Here is an 18,414-nt window from a genome sequence, read left to right as displayed (position 1 = left end):
TTGAGCCCGAAGGCCGATGCTCTGTCTACTAAGCCAAACCGGTTAGGGTGATGTGAATGTTCTTAATGCAACTGAACTATAGACGTAAACATGATTAAAATGGTGAATTTTGTTATGTGTATTTTACCACAATCTAAAAAAGAAAACAGAGAGAACAAACTATTGACACATGGGACCACATTGATGAACAGTCTGAGAAGGCCACATATTATATGACTGTATTCATAAGATATTTTGGAAAAGGTGAAATTAGAAACTAGATGAGTGGTTTCCAGGAACTGGGGCTACAGGGAGAGTGACTAGAAAGGAGCAGGGAAGACCTTGGCAGGCGATGGGACTGTTCTGTCTTGACTGTGGTGGTAGTTACATGCATACTGACAGACTGTACCCTAGAAGGGGTGCATTTTCCTGTATGTAAATTAACCTTAATTTAAAAAAACAAACAAGAATTTAAAAAAAAGTAAACCCACACAGAACTGTTTCCCTTGAGCTTTGGGAAAGATGGCATGCCTAATCTAATACGTGTGTGTGACCTGAGTGGCACTTGCCAGTGGGCCTCCTGCCTGTGGCCACTTGTGTCACTTGCATTTTTCTAGCCTGCCTCAAGAAACTCTGGCACAGTGAGCATTTGTCTGGCCTGCCTTTGGCTCTTGTAGATGCCAGTGTCGGAGTCTGGGGCTAGTCTGGTTCACTGTGTGTCACTGCAAGGCTCAAGTGGGCACTAATGGCTCTGGCTCTTTGTCCTATCTGGAGGACTGGGAAAGCCAGCCAAGGCAGTCTCCCTCCGGTGGTTGTGAGGAGGGCACCGCTGCTTCCCAGGGTCAGCCCTTCTTTGCATGTCCTAAGAATTCAATCTCATTTCTTCTTGGGGTAAGGAAGGAATTCGTAGGTACTGAATCAATCTTGGCTGTGCCAGAGGGTGCCAGTTGATGGACAAGGTACATTTCTGCTGCGTCTGTTCCAAGTAATTAGAACATTTAAAAGGGAAAGAACAAAAGGTCCCACAGATAAGTGAAGTCTAGGGTCATGCAGACAGTGAAGACAGATGAGAAAAGTTCGATCCTCTGGGCCCAGACTAGAGAGCAGATGCTAAAGTCAGAAGCAGTCAAGAGTAAAAATCAGGAATGCTCAACATCACTAATTGTTAGGGAAATCACATCACAATGAGATACCATGCCACATCCATTAGGATGGTTTTATAAAACAAACAAAAACAAACAGAAAGTAACAAGTGTTGGTGAGGATGTGGAGAAATTGGAACCTTTGTGCACTGTTGGTGGGAATGGTGCAATTGCCGTGGAGAACGTATGACTGTTCCTCAAAAAATTAAAAATAGAATCACCATATAATTCAGCAATCACACTTCTGGGTATATACCCCTAAGAACTCAAAACAGGGAATCAAACATATATGTGTACACCCATGTTCATAGCATCATTATTCACAGTTGCCAAAGTGGAAGCAACCAAGTGTCCATTGACATATGGATGGGTAAACAAAATGTGGTCTATACATACAATGGAACATTATTCAGCTTTAAAAAGGAAGGGAATCCTGTCACATGCTACAATGTGGATAAGCCTTGAGATGATTACACTTAAGTAAATTAAGCCAATCACAAAAAGACCAGCAGTGTACGATTCCACATACATGAGGTACCTGGAAGAGTCAAATTCATAGACACAGAGAGTAGAATGATGGGTGCCAGGGCTGGAGGGTATGAAGGAGGAAGGAGAGTTGCTGTTGAATGGGGACAGAGTTCAGTTTGGGAAGATGAAAAGTTCTGGAGATGGATGGTGGTGATGGCTGCACAACAGTGTGAATATACTTGATGCCACTGAGCTATACTTAAAATGGTTTTATGTTATGTACATTTTATCATAAAAATAATCTTAAAATATGCAAGGGCAATGAGCTAAAGCAAACAGACTTCCCAGCAGCACTGGGGTGGGGTGACCCACCATCTCCCTCATGTGGTGGTGAAGAGGGCACCCGCAGTGGCCAGGGCAGGGCCCACATCTGTGCACATCTCTTTCACGTCTTGTTCACACAGGGTCTCGGCCACCAAAGGCAAACATGCTGTAGCTCTGTGTGCTTTGCTGGGAGTGCTTCTCATTGACTAGAGTGTGTGCAGAGAGACCTGAGTCTGCAAATGGACCCAGCAGTCAGTATCTGCTGGTAGACTTGTTCTTTTCCATTCTCTAGAATGCCTGGTCCTACTCAAACCCTCTCCATCCCTGCCTCCTTCGCAAGGAGGGTCTCGTGAACTGTAGAGTCCTGGGGGCTTTCCTGCTGGGGTCCTGGCCCTGTGGCTGCTGTGGGGAGTCTTGCCACTGAAGCATGGGGTCTGATCTGGGTCTAGAACTGCTGGCGAGAAGACATCCAGGACAGGACGGCCCCCTTCATTTTCTCTGTGTTGGGACCTGAGGTGGAAGCAGCCAGCAGACTGGGCCTCTCTTGGCTACACAGGTTACCCAGTGGGCCTCCTTGAGCTCCTGGTGGTATGTTTAGCAAAGTTTCTCTATTAGAGCTCACTTATTCTGTCCATAATAGTCCTCTCCCCAGTACCTGGGCAGAACCATGGGCTGCACTAGATAGCACTCGTTGCAAACTTCATGAGGTCCCCTCCTGTCTCACACTGAATGAGGTCCGGGCTCCATCTCGTGTTCTTTGTGATGTGTGTTCCAAGGAGATCCAGTGAGGTCACGTAGAGCCCTGGCAGGACCACGGCTCCAGCCTTCCCCAATGCCTTGTTGTCAGGTGATTGTCACTGGGCTCAAACAACCCCACTGCTACACACATTGCTATTCCCAGGCAGTGGCCGACTTCTGTCACTGTGCTTCCAATGTAGTCAGAAACCACGCGTGGCCACAAAGTACTTTAAGGGCGGCTCATCCACACTGAGATTTGCTGTAAATGTAAAGAGCATGTCAGATTTTGAAGATGAAGTATGAAAAACATGTCAAATTCCTCATTTGTTATTTTATATTGATATGTTGAAATAACATTTTGAATATATTGGGTGAAATAAAATACATTATTTAAATTATTTTCACCTGTTGGATTTTACCTTTTGAAAAGGTGGCTACCAGAAAATCTAAAATTACAAATACGAGTCACATAATTCCACTGCTCAGCATTTTTCTGGAGCAGCAGCACCACCAGGCAGCTCGTTAGAAATGCAGACTCTAGCCCGGCCCAGGACCCGGGAATCAGAAACTTGCATGGGCCTGGTAGCCTGTGTTTTAACAAGCCTGCAGGAGACCCTGGTGCCTGCTCAGGTTTGACACTGAGGGTCAAGAGCAGGGGTGGGCAAACTTTTTGACTCGAGGGCCACAATGGGTTCTTAAACTGGACCGGAGGGCCGGAACAAAAGCATGGATGGAGTGTTTGTGTGAACTAATATAAATTCAAAGTAAAGGAGCAGAGAGGAGAGCAAGAGAACCGGATAGAACAGCCGGATCCGGCCCGCGGGCCATAGTTTGCCCACGGCTGGTCTAGAGCCACTGACAAGTTATTAATTGGAAGCATTTACAACCGAGGAAATGAATAAGAAGGGAAGAGCTTCCAGAACCAGTGAACGATGCTGCGGTAGCGGTGTAACAGCCGTGACCACGGCGGAGAGACTGCTTCATCCGTGCCTAGACACAGTGTCCTTAGTCACAGCTCGTTGCCGATGGGCGCCCTAAAATGTCAGCAGTTGGCTTCTCTTGGTTTGCTCTGGGTTCTCTTCCTCTCTCTCCATTCTCTTGCCGGACTGGCCTCTGACCCTCTTTGTGTCTTTCCCCGCTTCCAGCCTGTGTTCCGTGGACGCGACGACAGGGTTGGCCTTTCCTTTTCACTGCTCCCCATCAAAGGCTCTTTCTGCTCCTGGATGCACGTGAGTGGGTAATGGCCCAGTAATCAGGTGAGCTGTGCTGCATTCTGAATGGCACCTGCATTCTGCTTAGGTGGACAGGAGGGAAAGACCTTCAGAAGACAAAGTCAGGGGATGGGTGCTGAATTGGCAGTGATTTTTGAAATAATTCAGTAAATGTTAACGTCCTTAATAACTCAGTAAATGTTAACATATTCAGAAGCTCTTGGAGGAAAATGAGACTCCAAATATATTCCTCACGCCCTCCTTTCATTTCATTTGGGAGAAATTTTGTGTTCCCCCCTCACACACACACACAGTATCAGTACAGGGGTCTTATGATAGTTCTGTATTTGTTTTTGGTAAGACAACATGCATTTCAGCAAATCATTTGTATTTGTGGTGCTACTAATGACCCCTGGCCCACAGAACAGATGCAGGGGTTTCCAGTGCTCCGGAGGGCTTGTGGCTCACTCTGCAATCGCCTGTGGAGGGGCGTAGTGGTCAGGAACCCCTGTCCTGGCTTTGACATCTAGTGAGCTTTATTTGGGTTCTTTTGGAACCTTGGTGACCTCATTTGTAAAGGGGGATATGTAGGTCCTTAATGCTTTCTATAAGACCCTTGGGGCCAAACATGTGCAGGAATTGACACTTTTCAGATTTCTAGATTATGCCTGTACTCTATAGAACATGGCATTCCTAGTAGGGTCTGGGGCAGTATCCTGCAAGAAAATACATTAATATTTCTGAAATAAAACATGTGGACATTCTCACTAGCTGGGGGTTTAAAAAAGAACTATATATAGCTTCATATCAGTTTAGGTAATGTTTTGCTGTTAAATAAATTATAAAAACAACCTTTCAGCTTTCAGACCTCTTGGTATCCGAAATGTAGATAAGGGCTTGTGGACTTTGGTAGTGACCATGCTGTCTAAAATAATGGAATAAACTCAGATTAGCAAATATGCAGCTTTGGTTTATTTTGGAATGGCTGAGGAATGCCCTGGAATGAGAGAAGATTCCAAAAAGCTGATGCCTATGTCTGCCTTTCATAGTTGATACTGATGCCAGCAACCTCAGAGTACTGTGCTTTGGTGTCAGAGTGATGTATTTCCAGATATCCATTGGTGCCTAATATAATTGTTTTGATTTTTAGACAGAAAAAAATGCTAATCCAAATACATCCTTGAGTCTAGTTATACGTGCATGCTATGCAAAGTTTTATTTCTTTGAAAATATAACCAAAAGTAGTTTCAAAAATACACAGTAATGTCATAGGTTTGCTGTGATAATTGGATGTGATACACTATGTAAAGCAGATAGCACAGAGCATAGTCCTTAATAACTCCGTAAATGTTAACGTTGTATTATATTGTTATAATTACAGATACTAGTACTAATAATAGGTAGTGCTGCCTATTCTCATGCCAGATAAAAGGCTTTTATCAAAATTTGCTACTTATGTTTTAAAATACTTTCAGTAATGGAGGAAATTATATTCTATTTTTAAAGCTAATCTTGAACTCCCTACCTCTGTTCATCTCAGTGACCATGGTAAAGTCACTTGCCCTCTGTGATGTTTATTTTTTGCATCTTGACTGGGCCATGGTGCCCAAATGCTTGGCCAAGCACTCTGGGTGTTTCTGTGAGGGTGCTGTTGGATGAAATTAACATCTAAGTTGGTGGACGCTGAGTGAAGCAGAGTCCCTCTCTTATGTAGGTGGCCTCACCCAGTCAGTTGAAGGCCTGGATAGAGCAAAAGATTGCCCCCCCATTTATTTAATTAGCATTAATAAGGTTTATAATTTAATCCTCCAGTCACACTAAACACATTTCTGCAGCCACATGTAGCTAGTGGCTTCCGTATTGAGCAGCACAGATGTAGAACATGCCATCATCACAGGAAGTTCTATTGGACGGCGATGCTCTACTCTAGACCTTTGTGCACATTCTGTCGTGTACTAGAGTGTTTGGTAGATGATGACATTGGGGCTTAGGCTGAATCACTGATCCAAGATCACAGCTCATAATGACAGGGCTGGGAACTCAAACCCAGTCTTCCAGCCTCTCCTAGAGATCCTGAGCCACCCTCTGTGTTTGGACTTGTCAGCCTGCAGCCGGTTGTGACATGACACCCGGGGAGTCTTGCCTTGCGGTGGGCCAAGGAGGGAACCTTGGGTGACAAGGAAGAGGAAAGGCCAGAAAGTGAGGAGAGAAACACCTGGAGTTCCAGAAGGATGCAGTATCTGAGACTAATCAGTGCGGTGCTAGGAATCAGGGCCAATGGCATGGGTCCCTAGGATTTGGTGGGTGGAGGTTGTTGATCGTTGTCAGGAAGACTCAGTGCAGGGGGAGGGAAACAGCTGGATGGCAGGGCTTTGAACAGTGAATGGGAGCCTAGGGAGTGAACAGAGAGAGACAGAGGCGGTAGCTAGAAAGAGATCAAAAGACACAGGACGTTTTCAGAACCAGGCTGGGAGCAACTTGCGGGGAGCAGTGGGGACGCCTGGCAGCTCTGACACACATGCCGAAGGGGAAGCTGACGGTTGCTGGGAGGACATGTAAACGATCTGTTGCCAGATTCCAGACATATGGATTTTATGTGAAATGTCCCTGAACAATTTTAAAATAACATGAGTGCTCTTTCCATGCAGAACATATATTTCATAGATGATGTCACTTAAAATGGTAACTCTTACGTTCTGTGTATTTTAACCTTCATCCACCAACACACACACACGTGCATGCACACACATATCTCTGGGCCATTTTGGCACAGAGACTGTGTGTGACTTGTGGACTGGGGGGACAGAGTTCTATCTTGGCAGAACAGAAGAGTCCTAAAGACCAGGCCATGACTCCCAGAACATGAAGTTAGAATGTCCTGGAGGGGACCCAGCCATCAGTAACGTTTAAAGTGAGCAGGTGATCCCAGTGTGCAACCAATGTTGAGAGCACTGAAATAATGGGAGGATGAGACCCTGAAGAGACAGGAAAGAGGGGCACAAGGACCAGGTGCAGGAAAGCCTCAGCTTCTGGAGGGACAAAAGTGAGGGTGCATGCAGGCTGTGTTTGAGATCAGGGCTCCAGGCAGCTGCGGCAGGAGGTGCAGAGGCTTTCCTGATGTCCAGCCACAAGCCTAGCTCTTCCTCACTCCTCCAGCTGTGAGGGGGAATATTTGTGCACCACCAGCCACATCACCACATACCTTCGTGTCTCTGCAAATCTAAAACATTAAATATATACAGCCACCAACAAAGCTTTTAGTGACAAGTCCAAAGTATTTATGAATTAGGAACATTTATTTCAAAAGTATAATTACCTCTTTTAGAACAAAACATTTAAAAGTCCATTCATTGTCAGGTATTCAAAGAGGCACATTAGGAGTACACAGAGACCTGAGGCGTTTGGCCGGGAGCATTTTTATTAAAGGAAGTGTATTTATGTGTTCTAAATATTAGAGGAGGCTTTGAATAATTCAGGGGGCAAATGAAGTTGCATTTTCCCCCCCTAAACTGAATGTAGTTTAAAGTAATATAAGTTCTGGCCTAAAATATTAGTTTAATAGGAGAACAAGCCCCTCTACAGCATACAGATGATGCTCAATCGGCTTTCCTTGGAATCAGAAGCCATTGTTTGTGGGACAGCTCTGCAGTACTTTGACTCAATTGGTTTTGGACCAGATTCTCATCAAGAGATGCAAATGCTTTCTTGTCAACAGTTCCATTGGCTGAGCCGCATCTGCCGAGGTCAATGTATATTGATTCCCGGTAATTTAAGATGCTCCGCCGGGCACGTTATCTAGTTCTGGAGGGAACTGGGAGAGAGCAGGAGCTGCGATTTGCATGCTGGGTCAGCTGTTGGTCTGAGAAGCAGCAGGGGAGCTAGGCAGCCACAGGAAAATCACATGCTAATGGGATCTGTGGGGATGAATTTTCATCTTGCCTAAGAGCTAAGCAGAGAAAGAAGCTGATGAAAATGAGGCTGAGATAGAGGGGTAAACATATGAGGAAATTTTAGGTAAGCACATGGAATTCAGGTACACAGCTAAGAATTTTTTTATACACTGGCTTCATTAACAGAGCCCGTCTCCAGCTTCCTGCACCCGGGAAGACATCCCCCAGCAAACTCTAAGAAGTGTGCCTGGGGTGAGGATCACAGGGTCCGAAAAGGCTTGGATTCAATTTGTTGGTGATGGACACGGAAGAGTCAATGAATTTGGGTCACCATGTGTTGTGGGTTGGTTCTGCTGCTCCACAGGCCTCTATTTGGATGCCCAGAGGGGCCAGACAGGGGGTCCAAGTGGGTGAGGCTATCTGGCAGGACAAGGACTCACCTTCTGTTTGGGTGACAGTAGAGGAGTGAGGACAGGTGGACTGGGGATTGAGTACTCCTAAAAAGGGCTTCTGGGCCATCGATGTCAGATTGCCTCTTTAGTCTATAGTCTAGAAGATAGATTTGTGCTTGTTGATAACGAATTTAAACCGTTATATCATGAGGGTCAAATAAAACGCCTTGGCAGGGCAGAACTGGCCCATGCACCTGTGTCCTCTGTCCCCACCCTCCGTGCTAACAAGGGGTTTGTGTGGCAGGGGAACACCAGGACCTTCTGCCTGAGAGGCACCATGAACTCACTGGGGGGCTTCACTGAACAATTCGTTCAGTGGACATGCATTGACTAACCGCTCTGTGCTGGGTGCAAGGTGGGCCGGGGGCATGAGGTGTTCCAGGCAGGGGAGATGTCAGAGGCCTGGGACTTGAAAGGAGCTGTATATGCATAGAGTGTGATGTAGAAGGTCCATCTGGGAGAATGGGTGTTGGTGTGACATTGCAAGTGAAACTGTGGCTGGTGAAGGACTTTAAGGTTACTCCAGAATGCTGTGTGGGCAAAAGGGAGCCCTTAGCTCCCTTAGAGAAGTGACATGATCACATTTACATATTTAAGTGATGATTCTGGCTGCTGGTGGGCGGAGGAGTAAGATAAAATGAGAGAGCTTGGCTACCTGTCAGCAGGTAGGCTGGTGCAAGTTTAATGTAAGGGGCTAGATTTTGAAAAATTAGCTTTTGGTTTACTTAAGACTGCAGCTATGTTAACTTGTTCAGTTAGGTTCCGTGCTGCTGTTGGTCACATAGGAGAGTAGGTGCATGACACTGTGGAGATGCGTGTGTGTTACCCTGGCCTGTGCTGCCCTGTGCAGGCTGGACACATGCTTTGCTTAATTAATGAATGTGTTGTCTCTGTTTGTTTCTCTTGCTCTGGGCTGGAGATTCAATCTTAGTTATGTTTTATAGCTCTTCGCTCTTTCCCTTTTGTGCAGAGGTCCTGGGGTTGGAAGCAGCACCCAGACAGGGGGGACATCGCTTAGGTCATGGCTCTCAGGTCCACAGCAATTACCTATAAGATACCACAGAGTCTCTTCTGCACTGAGAACCTGTGTAGCCTGGGAGTCCAGCCCCACCTGGCCCCAGGCTCTTCTGTCTGTGACGTGGCCAGGGTTAGCCTGACTGCCACTAGGAACCGGGGCCCTCTCTCCATTCCTGCTCAGGAAATTTACTATGGGGAGATCTTTCAATTTCCCCTTCTCTGTAGTTCTCACGGGAATTCCTCCTCTCACCTGAAATCCCCCTTTTCCTCCATGGGTCTAAGGATTTGGGAACAAAAGCAGGAAAGCAAGTGTCTCTCACTCTCCTCAGAGTCACAGGCCTCTTGTAACATGGGGAGCACAGAGCCACTCCTGAGCACAGGGAGCATTGACGGCTGGGCGCTGATGGCAGAAACACTGAAAATTGCAGACAGGTTCTATACCTGCCACCTTGCCAGAAAGGTGCTAAAAACATTTCTTATATTTGTACTAGAGGTCCAGTGCATGAAATTCATGCACGGGGTTGGGGGGGTCCCCTCAACCCGGCCTGCACCCTCTCCAATCCGGGACCCCTTGGGGGATGTCCAACTGCCGGCTTAAACCAACAGTCGGACATGCCTCTCGCAATCTGGGACTGCTGGCTCCTAACCACTCCCCTGCCTGCCTGACTGATCACCCCTAACCACCTCTGCCTGCCAGCCTGATCACCCCATAACTGCTCCCCTGCTGGCCTGATCACCCCTAACTGCTCTCCCATGCCAGCCTGATCGCCCCTAACAGCCTCTGCCTTGGCCCCCGCCACTGTGGCTTTGTCCAGAAGGACGTCTGGAAGATGTCTGGTCTAATTAGCATATTACCCTTTTATTAGTTTAAAACTTTTTAAACAGGGGGCCAGTTCACTGTCCCTCAGACCGTTGGAGGGCTGAACTATAGTTTAAAAAAAAACTATGAACAAATTCCTATGCACACTGCGGGCCCGGGACGAGTCCGCTGCTAAGCAGGACAGGCAGCGGCACCCGGCGGGCCAGATAAATGTCTTCGGCAGGCCACATGTGGCCTGCGGGCCGTAGTTTGAGGACGCCTGGTTTAGATAATTGTGGGTATGTAGTTCACAGCCATACCCACAGCTTGGCCTATGCCTGGACATTGCTAGGACTCCATTTGGCTGTCCCTCTCGTCCCTTGGGCCTTTGGAAGACTCTAGTCCTGGCTGTTTTTATCAGCATCCCACACTACCCCAGCAGGGCTCTGATTACAGGGTCTGTGAAATGTCAGGGTTACTTGGTTATGGTCTTCACCCACCCAGTGGCCGGTGCTCCTTGAGGGTAGGGGTGCCATCTTATTTTCCATTTTATTCCCAGTGCCTCGTACAGAAATGGGTGAGGTGTTTTGACAGCATCGGGAAATGGCTTTCTGACAAGGTGGCACTTGAGTAGAGACCCAAAGGTTACTTTGTCCACCTGTGTTCTGGTTCCCATGTTCTCTTCCCTTCTCAGAGACTTCCCACATTGACAACCTCCTATTTTCTCCTTGATACCTTCTTCCCATCAGAACTGTACCAGGGATAGCTTTGACTCCTTAGAAGCAAATAAAGAAGAAATGAGGGAAGACCTGAAGAGGCAAAAAGGGGGACCCCCTTCTTCCTCTAACACTGTCCGATGGCCCGCTCTGCTGGCCCAGCCACACTTGCTCTCATTCCAGGGCCGCTGCTGTCTGGAGCTCCAATGAAACTGCTGGTCAGACCCTCACAACTTCCTCCCCACTGAAGCCAGTGCAGCACATCAAGCCTGGTCTGCTGAGCTCATCAACAGCATCTGCCGTGGCAACACTCCTCCCACAAGTGCTGGACTCTCCTGCAGTCTGTCCACAACACCTGCTATGTGTGTTCCTAACCAGCCTGTGGCTCTTTCTGATTCTCCTTTGAGGGTTTCTCCTCCCCTTACAGCAGTGGTTCTCAACCTTTCTAATGCTGCAACCCTTTAATACAGTTCCTCATGTGTGGTGACCCCCAATGTAAATATCTGTGTTTTCCGATGGTCTTAGGCTGTACAGCAACGGTTCTCAACCTGTGGGTCGCGACCTACAGGTTGAGAACCGCTAGCAGGGTCACCCAAGACCATCGGAAAACACAGATATTTACATTACGATTTATAACAGTAGCAAAATTACAGTTATGAAGTAGCAACGAAAATAATTTTATGGTTGGGGGTCACCACAACATGAGGAACTGTATTAAAGGGTCGCGGCATTAGAAAGGTTGAGAACCACTGCCTTAAAGGATTCAGTCCTGAGCCCTCCTTTTTCCCCCTTCTATATGCTCAGCCTGGATGGGCTTTGTTTGTTTTATAATCTAATTTCATGGTTTAAATAACCATTTGCAAACTGAAGATTTCTAAATATACATTTCTATCCAGTATCTCTCATCACCAGATTCCATGTGGACAGTCACCATCCAGCATTGTGACATGAATGTCTTCCATATGTGCTCTCAGAGTGCCCACCCCCCCTTTAGTTTCCCGCCACCTGGGATACCCATTCTCTCAAGTCAGGACCCAGGGTCATCCTTGACTGCAAATCTGAGCCACTACCAAATTTTGCCAGTTGATCTCCCAAATGAACCTGCCCAGTCCCCCTTTTCTCTGCTGCCACCATCTCCTCCTGCTGCGCTCCTCCAGTAGCCTCCCTCCTTTCCTCCTGCTCCGTTCTGTCCCATCTCAGACTGCAGCCTGAGCCACCTTCTGGACCTGTGTGCTCGGCTCCACTGAACACCCACTACAGCTTCCCATGGCTCAGGGATAGGGTCGGGCCACTAACCACGGGTACCAGAGTCTTGCTCTCATCCCTCTCATAGTCCTTGCTCAGGCCACACAGAACGGCTTTCAGTCCTGAAAACTGCGCATCTCACCTCTGAGCTTTGCCCATGCTTTTCTTTCTTCCTGGGATACCTGTCCAAAGACTTTGGCTGTTACTCTGAGTGAAATGGAAAGGCACTGGGAGGTTTAAAGAGAGCAGTGACAGGAGCTAATTCGTATTTGAAGTCTCCCTCTGGCTGCAGGGTTGAGAATAGATGGTGGGGTGGGATCTGGGGACCAGGCAAGACATCCAGGGGTCCCACTGAGAGAAATGGTAGCTTGGACTGGTGGTAGCTGTGGAGGTGGGGAGAGGTAGTCAGATGCTGGGTCTGTTTTTGAATGGATGCCTGACAAAACTTGATGACAGAGGCGACTGCAAGTTATTAGCCCTGAGCAACTGGAAGGATGGACTTGCTGTTGCCCGGAATGCAGGTGGACTGTAGGTGGAATGGGTTTGGACAGAGGTGGTGGGCCTGGGTGGGAAGACCAGCAGCTCAGTTTTGTATGTGTTATATTTGAGATCTCTCCAACATCTCTATGAGTGTGGTAGACAGAATAATGGCCCCAAAGATGACCATGTCCTAATCCCAAGAACCTGCGAATAGGTTACCTCACATGGAAAAAGGGACTCTGCAGATGTGATGAAGTTAAGGATCTTTAGATGGGGAGATTGTTCTGGAGTGTCCAGGTGGGCCCTGTGTACTCACGAGGGTCCCTGTGAGAGGGAGGCAGGCAGGGCAGAGTCAGAGAAGGATCTATGATGACCGAAGCAGAGGTCAGAGCGATGTGCTTTGAAGATGGAGGACGGGGCCACCAGCCAAAAGGTGCAGGTGGCTTCTGTACATTTTCTGAAATCTATTTTCCAGATTTTAGTGACCCCAGAAGGAAAGCAGCTCTTTTAACTCCTTGATTTTAGCCCATACAACCCAGTTTGGACTCTGACCTCCAGAACTGCAAAGTAATAAACTTTTGTTGTTTTAAGCCATTAAGTTGTGGTATTTTGTTACACAAGCAAAATGAAACTAATACAGTGGAGACATAAAGTAAACTGCTGGGGGACATGTACCGCCCTTACTGTCACAAACCACGAATCACACTGACAACGCTCCTTTGGCATCCTCGGCTGTCCTTAACAGGACAAACCCAGGAACAATTTCTAGAGAGTAGGCTACACAGATTCCACACAGTGCACAGTGTAAGTTTCCTGCCCTTTGTTGGAGTCTTATGCCCACGCCGTAATCAGTAGGCTATGTACCCATTTATTTGCATACTTTTTGCTTTATAGATAATTGTAATATACTGTATATTGCAATGTGGTTTCACCTGATAACAAAACTGGAAAAGTTATATTTTGAAGCAGAAGTGACAGCAAGATATAATATTTAATTAATAGTAGGAAAGATGCAAGAAAATTAAAGTAAAAAGGAGACACCAGGATTCCAATACAGTTGTATTTGAGTCAATAGTTTAGCAAGGAGATCTGTAAACACTATTAACATGTTAATCACCCAGCCTGTTTTGTCTTCCAGACAGAAAGTATAGTGTCAGTCATTGGTGACTGACATAGTGCTTAACGTGTTAATTAATCCTTAAGACCATGACTATATTATAGCATTAGTCCAATGACTAATGTTCATTCAAAGTGATCAACACGACTCAACAGGGAAATACTGTATTAAATTATTTATGATGCATTGTTTAAGAAAGTAGGATATTATTATACAACTAGAGGCCCAGTGCACAAAATTCGTGAAAGGGTGGGGTTCCCTAAGCTTGGCCTGCACCCTCTCCAATCCGATACCCCTTGGGGGATGTACAACAGCCTCTTGCAATCTGGGACCTCTGGTTCCTAACTACTCGCCTGCCGGCCTGATCACCCCTAATTGTTCCCCTGCTGGTCTGATCACTCCTAACTGCCTCTGCCTTGCCCCGCACCCGGGACCCAGGATTCCCTCCTTCGGCTGGTCACAGGCACCCAGGACCTGGGCTTCCCTCCGTCTGGCTGTCCACAGGCACCCAGGACTCAGGCCAGCTTTGTCTGGGCCAGCCTCAGCCACAGGGGACCATGGTGGGCGGCTTCACCTGGGCTGCAGCCGCAGGCACCTGGGACTGTGGGGAGGGTGGCTTGAGTCTCTCCCAGGCCACAAGCACAGCTGCTGGCACCTGGGACCATGGGGACTGAGGAGCATGCGGCTTATCCCTCTCCCGGGCCGCAAGCACAGGTGCAGCTACTGGCTCCCGGGACTGTGGGGTGGGCGGCTTGTCCCTCTCCCAGGCTGCACCCCAGTTGCTGGTGCCCGGGACCCATGGGGTGGGCGGCTTGTCCTTCTCCTGGGCCACAGGCACAGGCACAGCTGCTGGCACCTGGGACTGCAGGGCGTGCGGCTTGTCCCTCTCCTGGGCCGGGCCGCAGGCGCAGGCAAAGCTGCTGGAGCCTGGGACCATGGGGCATGCAGCTTGTCCCTCTCAGGGGCCGCAGCCTGGCTGGTCCCCATTCCTCTCTCATGAGCTCATTTGTGCCTGGCTGGTCCCCATTCCTCTCTCCCCAGTGTTGAGTGTCTGAGCCGTTATGGTGTGACGGCGTGAGGGCATGACAACCATTTGCATGTTAGCTCTTTATAATATAGGATATGTTTCGCAAGCTGTCTGTTAACATAATTCAAACTTTTATTGCAGCAAATCTTGGATATGCTTCAGGTGCTAGAAAATTAGCTTACGTGGAACACTTAATTCCTCAGTGAGGCCAGATAGTAACTGTCACTGAACTTAGCTGTGGATAAATCCACAAAGTGTCATTCGAGTCAGTGAGATATTTAAAGATTGGGTCCATTGTGCATTGATCCTGCTGTGAGCATTTCCCTACCAAATTGTAAATAACTAAAAGCAGCCTAAGAAGAGTAATGCACTGGAAGTTCACTCCCCAAGTTGGACCCAAAGCAACAGCTTTGCTATAACAATTGGGATGGAGAGGGATTTTTTTCTTTAAATTTCTTTAATTTAACAAACAGCCATACTCTGTCACATGCTTCTGCCCTCTCCAGTGGAGTTCGTGCAGGAGGTGCTAATGGGATTTCTCTTTAACACTCTTTGTCCTACTTTAACATCTTTTGCATGGTCTGGGTCAACGGCTCTTCTGCCCCATTGTTTCTGTGTCCAATCCAGTTTTTATACGACTGCATAACCTGATGTCATTCTCCTTGTTTAATATTATGCAAGGCTTTCAATATCCTACAGAGCAGAGGCCAAACTCCTTATCATGGCATTTGTATAATTCAAGATTCTTGGTTGTGAGCAAGAGAAACTGTTTCACTCTGATGACTTTGATCAGAAAGAAAGGCTGTAGGCAATGCCTGGGCAATGGGCAAGAGCTGGGAGCACCAGCAGCAGGAGCAGGGAGGAAGGGTGCTCTCACTGGCCCCTCCTTTTGCCCCAGGCACAGCCTCCGCTGCTGGCTACAGCTGCTGCAGCTGCTGCACACAGAGGCCTTCTCACAGCTCATGTCACCATCATCTCATCTCCCCATCATTGTAGTCTGTGTCATTTGCTGGAGATTCAATGCCCCAAATGAGAGCATTTGTTTGACCAATCCCGGTTCACTTTCCTAGGGGAAGGGAGGACAGGGAGCTTTCCTCCTTTTTGCTTTTATATTGAGGTGGAGATTACCTGCCGCCCCTAAGACAGCATTGAGAATTACCCCAAATATGAAATTGGTTTGGTTCCTGGAAGCTAAAAACAATGACAGACATCCCTATGTCAGTGGTACAGAACATTTTCATCTGTGACCAGGAAGGATATACATGTATGCACATGCCCGTGCATGCAAGTGTGCATGCACACATGTGCACACACACACACATGCACATGTACTCTTAACTAAAAAAGATTTTAGGAAACATTACTTATCCATAGAAATGTGATAAACTGATCTTTTTTTTAGTGCTGTCTCACTTTAAAATATGTAAGTCAAGAATCACTAAATTGGTTCCAGTTTGAAAGTCTTGCCCTACAGCAATCTCTGTGTAGCACATTTATGAATGAAATGCTTATTTATATATTAGGCAAACCCTTTCCTCAATTCTGGCCTTTATTTTTTATCTTTTTTAATATTTCAAGAAACATTATCTTAAATATAATAATGTTACATCTAATAAACCTTATATCTCAAGAAAAATGATTTAAAATATAATAATGTTACATGCAATAAGCACCAATTCAAGAAAAACGATTTAAAATATAATAATATTACATGTGGTAAACATTAATATTTCAAGAATAAAAAGGATTTTAAGTATAATAATATTACCAAAACTGTACTAACATAGTATGATATCACAAAAGTTGTAGGAAATATTAAAACTTTGCAAATAACAGGATTACTTCTATTATATTCTAAAATATTTTTTTCTCTGGCTCTATTTTTGTTCATCAGTTTATGTTGTTCATTATATTCCACAAATGAGTGAGAGCATGTGATATTTATCTTTCTCCAACTGGCTTAATTCACTTAGCATGATGCTCTCCAGTTCTATCCATGCTGTTGCAAATGGTAAGAGTTCCTTCTTTTTTATAGCAGCATAGTATTCCATTGTGTAGATGTACCACAGTTTTCTAATCCACTCATCTGCTGATGGGCACTTAGGCTGTTTCCAAATCTTAGCTATTGTAAATTGTGCTGCTGTGAACATAGGGGTGCACATATCTTTCTGATTGGTGTTTCTGATTTCTTGGGATATATTCCTAGAAGTGGGATTATTGGGTCAAATGGGAGATGCATTTTTAATTTTTTGAGTAAACTCGATATAGTGCTTGCACCAGTCTGCATTCCCCCCAGCACTGCAAGAGGGTTCCCTTTTCTCCACATCCTTGCCAGCACTTGTTGTTTGTTGATTTGTTGATGATAGCCATTCTGACAGGTGTGAGATGGTACCTTATTATTGCTTTGATATGCATCTCTCGGATGATTAGTGACTTTGAGCATGTTTTCATATGTCTCTCGGCTTTCTTTATGTCCTCTTTCAGAAAGTGTCTATTTAGGTCCTTTGCCCATTTTTTCATTGGATTGTTTATCTTCCTTTTGTTAAGTTGTGTGAGTTCCCTGTAAATTTTGGAGATTAAACCCTTATTGGAGATAACATTGGCAAATATGTTCTCCTATGCAGTGGGCTTTCTTGTTGTTTTGTTGATGGCTTATTTTGCTATGCAGAAGCTTTTTATTTTGATATAGTCCCATTTGTTTATTTTCTCTTTAGTTTCCATTGCCCTAGGAGCTGTACTGGGATATTTCTACGACATATGTCTGATATTTGCTGCCTATGGATTCCTTTAAGATTTTAATTGTTTTCCGTCTTATGTTTAAGTCCTTTATCTATTTTGAGTTTATTTTTGTGTATGTTGTAAGTTGGTGATCTGGTTTCATTTTTTAGCATGCGTCTGTCCAATTTTTCCAACACCATTTATTGTAGAGACTATCTTTTCTCCATTTTATGCTTTTGCAATATTAATTGAGCATAATGGCTTGGGTTGATTTCTGGGTTCTCTATTCTGTTCCATTGGTCTATATGTCTATTCTGCCAATACCAGGCAGTTATGAGAACAGTGGCTTTGTAATATAGTTTGATATCTGGTATTGTGATCCCTCCAACTTTGTTCTTCTTTCTCAGGATTGCTGTAGATATCTGGGGTCTTTTTTTATTCCAGATGAATTTTTGGAGAGTTTGTTCTAGGTCTGTGAATATTCCATTGGTATCTTCATGGGGATTGCATTAAATTTATAGATTGCTATGGGTAGTATGGACATTTTAATGATGTTGATTCTACTAATCCATGAACATGGTATATTCTTCCATTTGTTTATGTCATTTTCTATCTATTTTTTCAACGTCCTGTAGTTTTCTGAGTATAGGTCTTTTACATCCTAAGTTAAGTTTATTCCTAAGTATCTTAATTTTTTTGGTGCAATGGTAAATGGGATTGTTTGTTTAGTTTCTCTTTCTGTGAGTTCATTATCCTATATAATAAAAGGGTAATATGCAAATTGACCCTAATGGCGGAACGATCAGGAATAACCAGTCGCTATGACACATACTGACCACCAGGGGGCAGATGCTCAATGCAGGAGCTGCCCCCTGGTGGTCAGTGCACTTCCATAGGGGGAGTGCCACTCAGCCAGAAGCTGGCTCTTGGCTGGCCAGTGCAACAGTGGTGGCAGGAGCCTCTCCCACTTCCACGGAAGCGCTAACATTGTCCGACTAACGGCTTAGGCCCGCTCCCCACTGGGCCTCTAGTTGGTGTATAAAAAAGCCATAGATTTCTGGTTATTAATTTTTTATCCTGCTACATTGCTG

General features: G+C 45.8%; 1 protein-coding gene across 8 annotated transcripts in view; it reads left to right on the top strand.

The window, feature by feature from the left end:
• MTUS2 (microtubule associated scaffold protein 2) overlaps positions 1 to 18,414 on the top strand; it is a 611,667-nt gene that overhangs the window by 184,774 nt on the left and 408,479 nt on the right. For 6 of the 8 annotated variants that reach the window (XM_080658484.1, XM_080658485.1, XM_080658487.1 and 3 more), the window contains one exon: positions 3,797 to 3,907. The exons of the other annotated variants lie outside the window; for them this stretch is intronic. The gene's annotated coding sequence lies outside the window, so the exon portion shown is untranslated. The remainder of the gene's footprint in view (positions 1 to 3,796; positions 3,908 to 18,414) is intronic. 8 annotated transcript variants of the gene reach the window in all.

Source organism: Plecotus auritus (genome assembly GCF_963455305.1).
Source record: "Plecotus auritus genome assembly, chromosome: 3".
Classification (NCBI taxonomy): domain Eukaryota; kingdom Metazoa; phylum Chordata; class Mammalia; order Chiroptera; family Vespertilionidae; genus Plecotus; species Plecotus auritus.
The sequence above is the reverse complement of the archived record's forward strand: the minus strand, read 5'-3'. Positions and strand labels throughout refer to the sequence as shown.